The following is a 16,318-nucleotide window of genomic DNA, read 5'->3' as shown; positions in this document are numbered from 1 at the left end:
TGTTTATAAGGAATATTGGTCTGTAGTTTCTTATCTTTGTAATGTTGGTCTGGTTTTGGTATCAGAGTAGTGCTGGCCTCATAGAATGAGTTAGGAAATTTTTCATCCTCTTCAATTTTCTGGAAGATTTGAGTAACAGTCACCCTTCTTCAAACTCTTTAAATTTGAACTCTTAATCATTTTGCATTAGCTTAAATATTACTTTCTTGGGAGATCTCATCTGGAATTCTTAGATTTTTTATATCCTTCCTAGGTATGTGTTACCACGATCCACTATATTTTTTCTTTCATTAATGCACATGCCATCTATAAGTGCTTTATTATGATGAATTTTCCCTGCCAGACTTTAAACTTCATGAAGTCAGGGTGCTTTTCTGTGTTGCTCACTGCCTTATCGCCATTGTCTAATAATACCCAGCCCATAGTAAGGCTGGAAAACTTCATAGTTAAGTAAATTAATAATTTTTTGACCAAATGCTCTTAAATATCTAATGGGAAGATCATTTTTTCCTGTGAAATAAAATGTAATCAAGAACAAAATTATACAAGTTTCTAGTTTCTTAATATATACAATTCATACATCCTGAAATGAATTCTATATAGTCATACTGTACAATTTTTTATAGTATAGTGGCGTATACTTCTGGGTTCCCCTTGGTTTAGTTTTATTTAGTAATTTTATCAGTATTAATATTAATACTAGCATATTATATATGTGTGCACATGTGCAGGTTCACAATCTTTGTTATAGTGTTTAAAAGAATCAGATATTTATTTTTTCTATCCACTCTAGCATAAAAAAACTATAGAATATATGTTGTTTGAAAAATCTGAAACAAGGAACCCTCTCAACCCCATTTTTTTAGGGGAGGAATTCTCAGTCAATGTTCTCAATTTCTTCTGCATTTGTGACCCTTGTTCATGTAGTCTACATATTTCTTTTGATTTTTAGTGATTTGTATTTTTATAGAAAATGATACATTTTATCCACATTTAAAAATATTTAGTAAAAACTTTTACACTTTTTTCCATCTTTTTAATTATTTTCTTTTTACTTGTAGTTATATTCAGTTCTTTGGAACTATTTTTTTTGAATTTTTGTTTTTTGTTTTATTTACCTTGATTAGACAAATACAATATTTATCTATTTGTGTGTATGCATTTGTGCACTCATGGTTGTATTTGTGTGTGTTGTAATAAGTAGCTATTGGACAATAGTAAATGGTTTGAGAGAGAAAGCGAGGTTCTAAGTGCAGACACCCTAGGTTTTTATTTAAGTTTCATGACTTATTTAACGTACACTCTTGGGCAACTTTATTTGTACCTCAACTTAATGGACTGTTAATGTGGACTGTTGGGCTGTTAATTATAAAAATGTAATAAGGGGCTTGTATATAGTAACCAATCAATAATTATTTGTTACAATTATCAATATATCTATTGTAGTAATTTTTATCTTTATTTTCTACCACCTTAAACTTTTCTACTCTTATTAACTTTCTTATTTCTTATTTTTGTAACTTATTTTGTGGACTATTTCATGCTTTTTTTCTCTGTTTATGGGAAATCTCTTTCAGGAAATGCATTTTTCTATCGCAATATCTTCAGCTGCATTTCATAATTATTTTTCCCAGGCTGTTTTATATTCTGTATATATTTTTTATCCATTTAAGTGTTATTTAGGAGTGATTTTAAAAATCCAAGTAGTTGAGGATTTTGTTGGGCTTTGCATTCTACTTTTGTCATTTGTCATTAATGTTAGTATTGCATCACGATCAGAATGTGTGATCTATACTATCATTACCACTTTGGAATTCACGAAGATTTTCTAAGTAACATCATAGTGAATTCCCCTGAAAACAGAGTTTGATACCAGGACTTAGGCCCAGATCATTTGTTTGGAAGGAAACCCAGGAAGCAGGGGCAAGAGGACAGAGGGAGTGAGACAGGGAAAGAGGAGCACCTGACAACAGATGCGTTGTTGAGCAAGTTGCTTCTGTGGGAAACTAGAGCTCAGTCCTTTCAAAGCCCTCTGAGGAGCCATGTAGAAAACTCCTAAGTATTGTCTTTTCAAAGAACTGATGCTAGGGCATTTATCCACTCTTTCCTAGCCCCCATTAACTGAACTTTGCCCGGGGTAGGGGTAGTATTTGCGCCCTGTCCTTCTGAGATGCACCTGTGCATGGACAGAGCAAGCCTCAAGCCTCTTTGACTTCACTTACTCTAGTATCACGTGCTGGGAGGGGAAGAGGTGAAAGAGCTCCCTTGGTCCTTTTTTATAAGGGCACTAATCCCATTTCCCAGGGCTCTGCCCTCATGGCCTAATCACCTCCCAAAGGCTCCACTTCCTAACACCATCACACTGAGTGTTAGGATTTCAGTAAAGAGATTTTTGGACAGGACATGCGCATTCAGTCTGCAGCAGCAGGCCACTGACAATGCACATGAACTGTCGACCACAGCTGCAGCTGACATCACGTTTGCCTCAGGGAGTCTGGAGACCTAGATGGCAGGTTATACATAAAGTCGCTTGCATTTTTGAAGTGTGCCAATAATAATGTTTTGTTTTTTAAGGATGTTTTTGAGGCATAATTTCCAGTCTTTGCTGCTAATCTTGCACTGAGGAGAAGCTCAATACATCACAAGGAAGACAATTATATTTTGGTATATATAATAGCATAACCATGTTATGAGAAAAGAAGTATAATTCTGTATCTTCTTATTTAACAAATGATGAATAATTTTTCTCATTTATTCGACTAAGTTTATTTATGTAAAACTGGAACTTGAAGAGTAAATAACACTTCAGTATTAATTAAGAATAGATAGAACAGACACATTCTGAAATAATTAGCATTAGTAATTTCCTAAAAACGTGTTGTCTCCTTTCCTGTTATTACAAATAATAACACTCACCTGATGGAGCAACTTCTTATCTAGAGAGAAATGATAACCCTGTAAGAAAATCACATCTCTAATATTAAATTATTAGAGGGGAAAACTTCATTGCCTCTCCTAATTATCAGACTGGTATTTTTTTCTTTGATTTCAATATAAATTGTTATTACATCCTATTCTACTGAAAAGTCATTCCAAAAAACTTTGGGTACTCCCTTAATATGATAAAGTTCATATAAAATTAATTATGGCAAGTAAAGAGCATACATTTAGAAGAACAGAAAGGGGAGCAAAGTAGAGTATATGAAGAACATTCAAAAATATTTAAGACAGATGATGGATTAACACTGCTACTGGTAATAGGGAATCTTATGTAACATAAGATGTTACAGATGGTAGGAATTATGGATATGAAAGGTTTCACACTGACAGACTTTGCTAGTGTTTTTAATAAATGTCCCATTCTAGCCTTAGACAGAGTTGGGTTGTTTGAGAAGCAGCCATGAATGGCATGTTGATTTCAACTGCCTGTTATTAAGTCATTTTGCAGCCTCAAGATAGCAGGACCCTACCTGTGGAATTACAGTTTTCTGTGCACCATTTTTTTCAGAGGGTTGTCAATTTAGCATCCCTGAATTCCTCTTGTTGTACATCAATATCATTGACACGGGATAGAGAAGAAGCTCTCAGTAGAAACAGCCTTCATTTCTTCTCCTGAACTCAGGCACTTAGGCATTTATTGTGGTGTTACTGAGTTACTTATACTCAGTGTAAGACAAGGTGCTAATTGCCAAGAATATGGTTTATGAAAGTCATACAATTCACATGCTAATTGTCAGGGGCAGGGCATAAAAGTATGATTCAATTGGATAAGTATTATGATGGAGATAAACACAAGTCATCGAATAGGAATGACATGAGAAATCTAACCTAACCTAGGTCAGGTTGGGGGAAAGTCAAGAAATCCACCCAGGATATGGCAGCTGAGCTAAGCTTTGAAGATTGGAAGGTAAAACATCCAAAGGGGGAAAGATGAGGCCGCCTGTTTCTGATAGAGGTAGCAGCATGTGCTAAGACAGGAAGGCATGGCCTCAGGGACTTTGTATGACTGAAACATATCATTTTTATTTATTTTTATTTTTTTCTGAGACAGGATAAATAATGGAAACCCAGTGAGAGGTGAGGCTGTACGATAAAGTAAAAGCAGACAAGGGTGATGGGAAGATATGAAAAGATTTTAAACTGAAAACTGATTTGGTCAAAATGTATGCTTTCCAGTGATTGTTCTGGCTGCTAGGTTGGAAGATGATTTGGAAAATACAGATAGAAGAGAGAAAACCAGTTATTAGTAACAAGAGAATATATGTGAATGCTCACATAGTATTTACCAGGAGTTAGGCCCAGTGAGTGAATTACATATATTAACCTCTTTATGTGATCACTGCTCTCTGATATGGCTTGCCTGTGTCCCCACCCAAATCTCATCTTGAATTGTAGTTCCCATAATCTCCACACGTGGTGGGAGGGACCCCATGGGAGGTAATTGAATCATGGGGGCAGTGTCCCTCATACTATTATGATGGTAGTGAGTAAGTTCTCATGAGATCTGCAGGTTTTATAAGGGGCTTCCTCATTCTCTTGGCTCTCATTCTTCTCCTTCCTGACACCGTGTGAAGAAGTATGTGTTTGCTTCCCCTTCTGCTATGATTGTAAGATTCCTGAGGTCTCCCTAATGCTGCAGAACTGTGAGTCAATTAAACCTCTTCCCTTTATAAATTACTCCGTCTTGGGCCGTGCTTTATAGCAGTGTTAGAACAGACTAATACACTATCTAATAAATCCCATTTTGAGAGAGGAGAAAACTGAGGTACTGATCAAGATTCTCTCCTTGATCAAACCCTACTTGGGCTCCTTCTGAACTTTCTGTTCAGCTAGGTCTGACTTTGGACTTTCATATTTGTCTCTGCATTGTCCAAATTTAGCAAGAATCCCGCTAAGTCAGTTTAACCAGGACCCCCACCCTCAATATCTAATCAGGTTCCTCAGTCTTCACCTCAAGGTGATGTCACCCTAGCCTGCCTTCAGCAAGCATTCTATTAGGTCGGTTTAACCAGAATCCTCTCTCACCCTGATGTTTCTTCTTAGTAATTTTCTATCTTCCAACACCCACCCTGCTCCTTGACTATAAATTCCCACTTGTCCATGCCAAGTTTGAAGTTGAGACCAATCTCTCTTATGCCTATCATAATTGCTCCACCCCTTGAAGAAAGTTGGCCTTATCATCTTCAACAAGCATTATTGGATATTCTTCTTTAACAGCACAAGGATGGTAAGTAAAGCAGCAGATCTGGGATTCTAAAGCAGGCAGCTGAGCTCCAGAGCTTGTGCTCTCAATCACTGTGCTGCAAGAAACTTTTTTTTTTTTTTGAGACAGAGTCTTGCCCTGTCATCCAGGCTGGAGTGCAATGGTGCAATCTCGGTTCACTGCATCCTCCACCTCCTGGGTTCAAGAGATTCTCCTGCCTCAGCCTCCCAAGTAGCTGAGATTACATGCATGGGCCACCACGCCTGGCTAATTTTTTGTATTTTTGGTACAGACGGGGTTTCACCATGTTGGCCAGGCTGGTGTCAAACTCCTGACCTCGTGATCCACCCGCCTTGGTCTCCCAAAGTGCTGGAATTACAGAGTGAGCCGCCACACCCAGCCCCAAGAACCAGAATTTTTATGGGCACCCACTGTGTGTAGACAGTATATTATGCACTCAGTACACTTTATCCCAATGACTTATCACACCAGTGGCTTGAGGTAGATAATTTTACAGACAAGAAATTAAGGCATAGAAAGATTGGTTACGTTTCATAAAGGCGCATAGCTTGTGAACAAGAGTTCACAACAAATCCAGAATGAGGATTTGGATTCATGTTATTTCATTCCAGAGCACCTGCTTTTAATTGCTCTGCAAGGCTGCCCATGAAGAAGCAATTGCTATAATTGCAGAGTGGTTCTAACTACTGAAGCAGAAGCTAGAACTTTTACCTGATGTAAAGCCATCACAGAGGCTAGAAACTGAAGGATATAGAATGAATAAAAATAAGTGTGCCATGATCAAAATCTCTCTACTATTTCCCTTGAGGTGACTGTACTTGCCTGTTTCCTTGAATGGAATCTCCCTCACTAGATTCTGAGTTTTTTGTAGAAAAGGATCCTGATTTCTTTATCTGTATACTCCCAGATACAAATTAAATGTGAGATGAGCACATTAATTAATGCTTCTCGACCTGTGAATGGTCCAGCACAGACCACAAGGCCTTTGAGCAAGGAAAGGAAGCATGTCTGTCTCTTAGGATGCTACAGTGCAGGCAGACTCTTTCACAGAGAATATGTTGGTCTTGTGCTATCCAGGATGGTAGCCACTAGGCACATGTGACTACTTAAATTTAAGTTAGATAAATAAAATAAAATTTTAAATTTGATTAGTCAGACATCTAGCCACATTTCAAATGCTTAGTAGCCACATGCCATGGCTACTCTAGTAGACAATACAAACAGAACATTTCTGTTAGGGCAGAAAATTCTGTTGAGGAACCTTGCATATTCCCCAGGCCTTGACATGTCTGTTTTAAAATCCCTTAGACAGCTTTCCAAAAAGTGGATTTCTGAGTCCTATTCCAGATCTGCTGATCAAAATTTCTTTGCAGAAAGCCAAGAAGTCTGAATTTTTAATATTCATCTATATAATTTATTTTAAGAAACAGTGGTGTAGATCTTTGATTTTCAACATTTTTGTCTAAAACCCCTTTAGTTCAAACAAAATCCTACCTACAATTATAGCAGAGTAAAACAAAAAAAAATGGAACTGATTGAAGTAGTGTAGTGGTAGCCCTGTAGATCTAACTACTCACTGCCAGATCCCCATGGAAAACTAAAGCGCAAGGATATTAAACTTCACATTTGGAAAACTAGTGGTCCAGAACTTATAGGGGCTTCCCAGCATCTCTGAGGTTCTAATTCCCAAAAGATTGGGAAGATTGATGATCTGAAGTTTGAGTAATCAGAGCCATCTCTCTAGAGCCCAGAATCCATAAACTGGACTTGGAAAAAGGGGTCATAATTTGAACACGAGTGTTTAAACAACTAATATGTACAAAGGTTTAAAGGTAGATGCATTCTCAGTAAGCCAGGCCCCATGACAAATCACCCTGATGTTGATGAGGCATGGGGGATTGGGTTAGACAGACACTCTCTAAGCCTCCAGTTCTGCATGGTTCTCATCACACATATCCAGGTGTTTTTCCCAACATGCTAGGCTTTGGCCTTAACTAACCTCAAACTTATATCTTAAAGTTTAGGACACTCACAAGCTAGGGATTGATATGTCACAGAGTAAGGGAGCGAGAAAGCTTCATGAAGTGGTGAGGAGATACGAACAGAGGGTTAAGAGATGGGGACTTCAGTCAGTCTCTGATACTGGAAGATTGGAGCCAGGTGAGATTTCAGCTGAGACGAGGTATCAAACTATCACCTCAATCAAAGTACAGTTTTACATGAGAGGAGAAAAGAGAATCCTTTACCAAGTGCATCTGGATATCCTGGCTGGTTAGCAGGACACGCTACCCAAGATCAGAATAATACCTCTTGCTGGATTACTAAGGTGAGCTCAGTTTCCTGCAGGAGTCAATATTATTGCTTTCACCTGCAGCAACTCCTGAGCTTGGACTGTTATCTGTTAATGAAGTAATGTTTCCTTTCTTTTCCTTTTTTTTTTTTTTGAAACAGGATCTCCCTCTGTCACCCAGGCTGGAGTGCAGTGGTGCAACCATGGCTCACTGCAGCCTCGACCTCCCATGCTCAAGAGATTCTCCCGCCTCAGCCTCCAGAGTAGCTGGACTATAGGCATGTGCCACCACTCTCAGCTAATTTCTCTAAAAAATTTTTTGTAGAGACTATGTTGCCCGGGGTGGTCTCAAACTCCCAGGCTCAAGCAATCCTCCTGCCTCAGCCTCCCCAAGTCCTGGGATTACAGATATGAGCCGTCACACCCAACCATCAACTAATGTTTCTAAACTTACTTTGCAATCTGTGAGGATTGATTAATACACAGTAGAGGGGGAGATAGGCATCAAATCATTCTCATTCTTACTCCCCAGCTTTACATAGAGTTATTGGCAGCTACACTGAGCAACTCATCCAAATATGGCAGATAGCGTCTATAATGCCACCATTGTGGCAATGTCCTTGTAGATGAGGTCTTTTATCCTTAGTAAAATGCAAGTATGTTTAGCACAGAGTGTTTCTTCCCCTGGGTTGAGCCATGGCTGAGAACTGAGGTAGATGATCATCAGTGTGTGCAATGATGTTTACTGAGTTCCATCCCTTGTCCTGGATCCTTCTGGCTCTGACATTCAATAGCATGCCTGTTATTTTAAACTATAGTGAGGACACTGAATGAATGAATGAATGAACAAAACAAAGAAAAAATGTTATTCCTTTAAACCTTTATTCTTTTGGGGCTTTTATTTGTAAACTACAGGGAAAACCATATTTACTTAACTTAATCTATCAGAATGACATTTACTTTCTTAAATTAAGAATTTTAATTAACTAATAAAGATTTCATGTGTCTTCTCTTAATGTTCATATTAGAGTAGACCATTCTGATGACAACTTTTATAGCTATAATTAAATAGTTCTAATATATTTACTTAGAATTTGCAAATAATAAGGAATATTTCATCTTTATTTTATAATTCATGACATATCCAGTTTAGCCTTGCGGTGGTCACCCAGCTTTCTGTGTCTTCCCTTATTCCCTTTCACAAGTCTGTGCTTTACTTAGGGAAAAACCTCGAGGTACTGATAGAACACAGCTGTAATGTCTGTGAGGTTCGGAGATGGAACCACCAAGGAAATGTCCTTTCCCTGCTTTGATATGTAGGGTAACGCTACCCCACAAGGCCACCGCACATATATCTCTCACAACTTACTCAGCATTAACCTCGAAAGTGACAGCTTGGCATGTGTTCCCTGGGTTCTATGCTGGTCAGAAATGCCCTTTTATGACATTCCTGGGAGAGGGTCATTATGCTGATGTCTGTGCTTCTCAGTGCTGGGGAGTCTATGCCTCTCAAAGAACACTGGTTAATTAACTGTGTGAGTTTGATTTTTAATGAGTTTATATTCAGCCAAAATACATCTTGTTCTTACCTTATACTTGTCTGACTGTGCTGTTCCAATCCAATCATTTGATCATTCAAACATTCATTTACTCTACATTACATTCCAAGCACTGGAATGGATATAAACTGGGCCAAACAAAGCAAGGCCACCCTCTCTTCCCAGAGGTCTGAGGACAGTGACTAAGCCCCATCTACATTTCTTTTCTTTCCTTTGTCTTCAGTTGTCCCTCACAGGGCGTGTTGTCCAGGTCTGTCTCCATCCTGGTCTTTTTCCTTTAGCATGTGGCAATGACCTACTTACTGTGGAAGGTCAGATCCCTGCCTGTTTTCTGCTGTCTCCAAAACAACATACCTTTACAATTAACAAAAATATAAATCTGGTCATCCGAGACAAGAATGAAAGGACAATCTCCTTGTGGATGGTCAACTAGCTTCCTCATCCCTGATCTGTCCCGAGGAGTCCCTCTCCCATAACGCCAATTTGACTCTCTCCAGCTGGACAGCAGCTTAGCTTCCAGAGGGTGGTCCCAGAGTCAGACTGCATCAGATTCGAATGTACCCCAACTGGGATACAGACACAAAATAAATCCGCCTCTTCCCAAGCACATTGCCCTGCAAGGGCTGCAGTTCTTTTTATGGCATTTGTAACCAACCAACTACTACCAATGCCCAGAAGCCTAAAATGTGGCTGGTGCTGTGAAAGTCAGAGTCTGAAAGGAAGAAAAAAGCCCCCAGTTTTTCTTCTCATGCTGATTTGACCTGGGTAACCTCTTCCAAGGAAGCTGGGCACCACTCTCCCTAGATTGCTATTTTTCAGATCCTCCAAGAGGGCACTTTGTACACACTGAGCTCTAAAGCATGTGGGAACTAGCGTCCTAAACTCTCAGAGCTGGAAGGACATTTACAGGTTGTCCAGTGCCAGCCTTTCACCAGCAGGCAAGAGAGCATGCTCCCCAAGGGGAAATGATTGTCCAAGGGCTGAGCCACAGGCTTGGCCAGAATTCCTGGTCAAAATACTCCTGTATTTGGTCAAAACATTGTCATTGAGAGTTTAAGCCATAGGTGTGAGTGTTGGCCACATCCCTAAGATTAGGAGTAGCATCTCTCAAGAAAGGGGCAGAAGACTGGTCACTCTTAGTCTTCTGAGGCTTAGTTTTCTTAAAACCAGACACTGATACAGGCAAATGTGGGTGCTTGGGAATAGAATGCAAAGACGATGCTAATCACATGTTAGGAGCAGAAAGGAGGCACCACAGCCCTGGGCCCAGGCTGAAGACTATCAGTTTGTGCTTCACACGTTGATAGTCAGTGCCCTGTCGGGAGCTGGAGCAGCCCTAGGCATCTGTGGGGCTTGTGTCAAGCTCCACTAATCTCATGATCCTTATCTCTAGCCTGGCTTTCAGTCTTGATCTAATGCCTGCCTCTCCTATCACCCACCCTCGCTCCATTGTCTTGACCTCCTCAAACATTGGCACCCCTTCAGCTCCAACCAAAGCCCTTTCCTTCCCTTCCAAGGAACACTTTCACCCCTCCATCCCCTATGAGTTTCTCTCCCCTGAGCGCCACAGTTCTAGCTGTCTGTGCTGCTTACTTTCTCACTGTTCCAGGGCAACTGCCTTCCTGAGGAATTTTTTTTATTCACTTTTTACATGGATCTCTGTGTCTTTCTCCCTAGCAGAGTTATAGTCTTCCAGGGATATGGGGATAATGAAGCTTATAATTCTCTGTGTCTCCTCACTGTGCCAAGCCCACATCTCCTGCCAGCTCACAGTTTCCAGGCTGAGGCCCTGTGCATGACAGGGCTCGAAAATGCAGATGCGCTGACTGGGACATGAAACTCTGGAGTCCTTGCCTACAGGGAAGCAAAACAAATTGAATCTGTCACTGGCTCACCCTTCCTAGGGCTTCCCCTGGTGCTCTTGACTCTCCTGGGTTGCCAATTGGGTCTTTGAAGCCTGGAAACCAAATTTATTTTGCTGAAGTATTGTGTTCCTTTACACTCAACTATTAAAAGCCCCATCTGCACTGGATACATCCCCTTTCATGGGCATTCATATTAGAGATAAACAACTTTACAGTCCATGCTAATGCTAGTAAGTCCATTCACATAGCTTTTCCTCTGACTTTCTTGTCAGTTTCCTTCAATCCTGTTTTGTCCAGTGAAGCACTAGCAATTGTTTATGAATCAGTATAGTTCTCACTTCTGGCATCATGGAAACCATGTACTGCTCTACGTTCTGCCCACTGGGAGGATTTTCTTCACCATTGTCCTTTAGGGTTGCCCTGAGCAAGGCTGTGGTGATTCAGTCATCCATTTTTGAGTAGTACTGGCATCTGTAAACCACTCTTGAATTGGTTCTTCCTGAGTCACCTGATGAAGAAACACCCCAGGGGCCATAGCCATGGATTGAGAGAAAGAAGGTGATACAACAGGAGTCTATTTTGAAAGAGTCTGAGCCACCTGGTCATGCAACTTACTTGTACCTTCTAGACTTGTACAAGCTTTCTCTATGATATACAATTTGCTGGCCGGGCGCGGTGGCTCACGCTTGTAATCCCAGCACTTTGGGAGGCCGAGGCGGGCGGATCACGAGGTCAGGAGATCGAGACCACAGTGAAACCCCGTCTCTACTAAAAATACAAAAAATTAGCCGGGCGCAGTGGCGGGCGCCTGTAGTCCCAGCTACTTGGAGAGGCTGAGGCAGGAGAATGGCGTGAACCCGGGAGGCAGAGCTTGCAGTGAGCCGAGATCGGGCCACTGCACTCCAGCCTGGGTGACAGAGCAAGACTCTGTCTCAAAAAAAAAAAAAAAGAAATACAATTTGCTATTTGTTGTTAGATTGCTGTTGTGCAAGACCACCTTTATCGCTAGATATGTCAGACAATACTTAGTTGAATATGGGAAGCTCAGGTCTCATAGTTGCCTATAGTCATGGCTGGGTATTCAGATTCTACCAAGTAGAAAGAAACACAGTAGCAAGCCAGAAGCTATTTCTCAAAAGAACAATAATTGCATGCAGAATAAGGCAAAGATTTGTGCTTGAATTGTAGAAGTCTTTGCAGTAATTCTTCCACAGATGCTTTCCAGATGCTCCATACAGTTCCCATATTTTCCAAGGCCATTTCAAATATCCATGGATCTGTTGAATCATAAGGAACAAGTGGTAGTGCAACTCTTACTACAAACTGAACTTGCCAATGAATTTTCTACTGTTTTCTTACTCTCAAATGTGGTGGTCTTACAGGTGACTCTGACAATAGGTCAACATGGCACACTCAAATGTGCTATGTGCTGCCTCCAAAATCCAAAATGCCCCTTTAAATTTCGCACCTCTTTTGTCATCCTAGGTAGTATGAGGTCCATCGACTTCTGTTTTTATCCTGGAGGGGATATTTCCTGATGCTCCATAATAGTTAAAGAAATTTACTGAGTCTGAGATGGTGGGCCCATGAATTTTTATGGGGTTTGTCTCTATCCGCTAGTTTACATGTCTTACTAAGGCATCAAAAATACTTGTCATTTTCTGCCCATAAGACCTAATCAATACAAAGTCATCAGGATAGGGGACATGTGTGATACTTCGTGGAATGTCAAATGACTCTGGACAGAAGAATCAACATAAAGGCAAGACTGTGATGGCATACTGTTAGCCATGCTAGATAAAAACCAATTTGCTGTCATGGTCCTTGCAAATTGATGTAGATAAATGAATTATCCATATCAATAACGTTATACCATGTGCCAAAACCTGCACTGATTTGTTCTAATAATGATGCTACATTTGGGATAGCAGCTAAAATTGCAGTTAACATCTGATTAAGTTTACATGATCCAGTTATTCTCTAAGACCTATTTGATTTTAACAGAAGCCAAATTGTTGAGTTAAATGAATATGTAGTAGGTGACACCACTTTTCTTCTTTCAAGTCTTTAATGTTGTCATTAATCTTTGCGATTATGCAGTATCGCTTCTAGTTTACTATCTTGGTAGGAAGAGAAGTTCCGGGGACTTCTACTTAGCCCTCTCTACCATTATCATCCTCATTTCTCAGGTTAGAGAGTCAATGTGAAGATTCTGCCAGTTGCAAAATATATCTATTCCAACTGTATATTCAAGAAAGGGAAATAACCACAGGGTGGATCCTGGACCAATTATGCCCACTGAGAGTTAGAGTTAAGCTAAGACCCTATCTATCACCTGTCCACCATAAGTGCCCTTTTTGACTGGTGGGATGTAGTGTCTATTAGGGTCCCCAGGAATTAACATCAATTCAGAACAAACACCTAATAATTGCAAAATGTCTGAGTATTTCTACTTCACAAATGCACATTCACTCCTGTAAATGGCCACATTCCCTTTTGGAAATACTTGGAGGAATATTTATGGTATGTACTCAAAGAAATGGTTCAGAGTCTTTTCTCAAGGAGACCTGGTCTCATTTCAATCCATAGTTTCTGGGGCTACGATTTGACTTAACTCTGGAAAGAGTCCTAGAATGCCCACTTTGGTGATGAAAGTCAAGTTTTCTCTCTCTCTCTCTTTTCAATCAGACATAATAGGATTTTTCCACTTACACATTTAGCAATAGTTGATGTCCTACTAGATCTTTGTCATATGAAAGATCTCTGTGGCCCAAATCAATCCAAGCCCTGATACTTCCCTGGTGCCCTTCATGACAGAGGCTCCCACTTTGTCCTTAGCAGGTAAGTGCAGTCATTTGGCCTCTTTTTCTACAAGAGTCTTGCATGTTCATTCAAATAAGGAAACACATCGTAATGGTGGCATCCCCTCCATTCAAGACTGATCTGTAAATGACAGGAACCACAATTTTTCAAGGATAAAGGTGCTCCCCTTAGTAATGCATTTGCCAATGTCTTAATGAAGGAATTATGCTCCCAGCCTCCTCATGGAACATAGTTGGGAAATGGTGTACAGGTTACACATAATAAGTTCAGTCACAATATCTCCCCAACCATACAGGGAAACTATGTCATTTTATCCTCATTAAATGTAACCGAGGAGTCAGCAAACTTTTTCTGAAGGGTCACGTAGTAAATCTCTCAGGCTTAAAGGCCACGTGATCTCTGTCACAATTACTCAACTCTTGTTGTAGCATGAAAACAGCCATAGACAATACTCAAATGATGAAGTATGTCTGTGTCCATGTTCCAATAAAACTTTATTTATGAAATCAGGGAGCTGGCCCAAAGACTGAAGTTTATCAACCGCTAATATAGGCCACTATTGAGACCAAGTTTCAGTCAACCAACCAAGTAAGCTTTTAAAGCCCCCTCTAGATGCATGAGCAAACATGTTATCTGGAATATCTAGTAATAAAAAACTTGACCGTATTCTAATATTCTATCCTCCTTAATCTAACACCCATAAAATCCACTTCTTTTCCCTCTGGTTTCTGCCAACATTTATTTGCACAATTTCAATCCTTTTTTGTGTAAGCTATTCCTACATGGACATAGAGAGATATGGCTCCTGCTATGAGTCTAATGGCAACAAAGTGTAGTTGTGGTAGGTTTTGAAGAGATTGATTGTCCACCATTATGGCATTAACACTGGGTAAGTTTATAATAAGGTTTATCAAGGAAAGGAAGGCTAGTCTCCTAAGACACTGCAAGGCCAGCTAATCTCAATGTCAAGGGAAACTCAGAGAAATTTGGAAGTTCAGTGTTACTGTTTCATCAGGGTCCAACGAGAATGAGATGTTCTCATTTCAAGTTTTAGTATCCTAATCTTTCCCAATAAGTGTCCTTTTACATGAGAAACTTGTAAAGACTCCGAATTCAACTGTCATTATAATTCAGCAACTAGCACAACAAATTTTGTGTCAGATTTTAGCAATATCAGCCCTTTGGCTACAAGAAGTAAGAGCATATTTTAGGGCTACCTTGAAAGCTCCTTGATTCCCAATGTGTGACTTGAGCTGATAGTCAAAGGACCAGAACTTGTCATTTTCTTTCTGTGGTTGCTTGAACTCATTTAGAAGAAGCCATCCCACACCACAGTCTCTAGAGTCCTTGTGACTGCCACAGCAATCAAGTGCAGTAGCCACTAGAGCTCCCAAGGCATGTCCTCAGTGGGCATATCATCACACTCAGCCACAGGTGACAGCTCTGTCAATCATGATGCCATTGCATGTCATGGATTAACATCTCACTTCCTATTGCAAAAATAAAAAACATAGCACTACGCTGAAGGTTAAAAACATAACAAACCAATCCCTAAATCCCATCTTTGTGTCTATCTTCTTAGACAACTACTAACAGCAATTCTGTATCAGTCAGGGTCCAGTCAGGAAATAGAAACTATAGAGTTATTTGAACAGAGAAAGTTTAACATAAGGAATTCTTAGCTATAACAGTTGCAGTTAACCGATAAAAGAGTAAAAAATACTTGAAAGGATTCCCTAAGATTGATGGAGAACATTTAAAAAAGAAGCAAACATGGAAGGAAGGGTCTCTTCCCCAAAGTTGGACTCCCTTCATTGGGAAGGTGGGGTTTGCACTCTGCTGGATGGCCAGGAAGTTCCCTAAGTCACTCCACATTGGAGCTAGTCCACAGATACCAGACTGAGGCTGATAAGCAGGAAACCATGGCTGAACATGGCAGAAAAGAAAAAATACCCGCCTCAGATACAGGTAGGCTGACACAGGTGGGCAGAGACCCACAGAAGGAACTGGAAAGCAAGAAATGTGCCTCTGGAGTGCATGTGGGCCAAAGCTGGCAGGCAGTTAGTTACACACACTATGACTGGTAAGCTGGAAACCCGTCATGGTGCAAGCAAGGCTGGGGAGTTAGCCCTGAGTGCCCATAAGAATCACTGGGGATCTGTCACAGGGTTACCACTGAAGATTAATAGAATATGGTCCACAGGGATGCCACCAAAACCTGATGGGTCTGCACACCAGTGGCTGTCCCCCAAATGCCATGCTCCAAGTGTATACCAGAATCCAGAAGAGAAGCCCCCCTCTTGACATGTTCCTGCATCACCCTCTACTGAAGGAGGTATATATTGCACAAAGTGGCAAGGCGGACACATTTACAGGGTCCCTTTCCATTATCACAGAGCAAGCAATGAAAGGTGGATGCGAAACTATAAAACAATAAATTGCTATTTGCCCAACAGCATTAATTATTACTATAGTAACAAACGTTCTAACGTTTTGTCAAATCACCTATACATTTTTTATTACCTTATTTAATTCCTCCAATTATTAACTTCATTTA

The sequence above is a fragment of the Hylobates moloch genome, unplaced genomic scaffold (assembly GCF_009828535.3).
Source record: "Hylobates moloch isolate HMO894 unplaced genomic scaffold, HMol_V3 SCAFFOLD_13, whole genome shotgun sequence".
Classification (NCBI taxonomy): domain Eukaryota; kingdom Metazoa; phylum Chordata; class Mammalia; order Primates; family Hylobatidae; genus Hylobates; species Hylobates moloch.
The sequence above is the reverse complement of the archived record's forward strand: the minus strand, read 5'-3'. Positions refer to the sequence as shown.